Below are 1,123 nucleotides of genomic sequence, written 5' to 3' on the forward strand. Positions count from 1 at the left end.
TACAGCTGCCGCTAACATGTGGCTCCCAGATGTGGAGGACCGGATCCAACTGCAGTGTGTCATTGCTCAAGCAAAAGCTTTTCCACGCTGAGAAATTGGCCTTGCTTGCGGCCAGCTTGTTTTAAGGTGGAATTCTAGGAATATACAAGGACCATGTAAATCAAGGAAGCCCCCCTGGAGAATCACTTCACGGAGAGGATCCAGGCCAACTGCTCCATTATTCTCATCAGAAATACCTAAGAAAGACCTCTTCATCGGTGCATCCCTCATCTCCCTGTATCCCACCCCTCCGTCCACTCCCCTCCTCACTAGCAAATCCTGTATCCTATCTCCAGCTTAGACTTCTAGAATCACAGACATATCGAGGTAATGATTTCAAAATATAAACAATAAAATATAAACAATGTAAGTTAAAGGGACACAACTGTTTAGTTGTGCCTGGTTTCTTCCTTTGAATTTGGAGTAGAAGCGGTTGTATCAGTTTTCAGGTCTGCAGTTAGAAGTCCTTACTTACTTACTTACTTACTTACTTACTTACTTACTTACTTGTAGGTAGAAGTGCTATTGGTCCGTGCAGGGAGCAGTGGGGCATCGTCTCTGTTCTGAAGCAGCTGCCTGAGCTGCTGAAGTTGATCCCTTCAGCTCTAGAATCTGTGCTCTGCTCTTAAGTATATAATAGATTAAAGGCAAATGAAACTTACTTTTTATCTGTCGGTCCATTTTACTTTACATTGACTTTTCTTTTCGCTGATGTCCAGTGTATAAAACAAACGTCAGCTTTTCAACTGTGTAGCACACAGCCCTGGAGTCAGCACTGAAATCAAGCTACGGAACAATGGGACAAAAGAGCATTTCTCTTTCTCATTCCTTATATTCCTCTGCATCCACATCTTTCCCAGTACCCAATTCTGGTACCCAAACAGTCTGTTTTCTCCCTCTACAATTTTTCCTGCTCCAAATGGTGAAATAAATGGAGTCACACCACATATGTCTCTCTCCAGTTACCCCTGCTTTGAGACTCATCTGAGCCATGTTAGATGTTCACCCCTTTTTGCTGCTGAGAAGGATTCTACAGCATGGATGTCCCCTACTAACGTACCATCCAAAGCCTGTGTGGGTTATT

Source organism: Cricetulus griseus, chromosome 5 (assembly GCF_003668045.3).
Source record: "Cricetulus griseus strain 17A/GY chromosome 5, alternate assembly CriGri-PICRH-1.0, whole genome shotgun sequence".
Taxonomy (NCBI): Eukaryota; Metazoa; Chordata; class Mammalia; order Rodentia; family Cricetidae; genus Cricetulus; species Cricetulus griseus.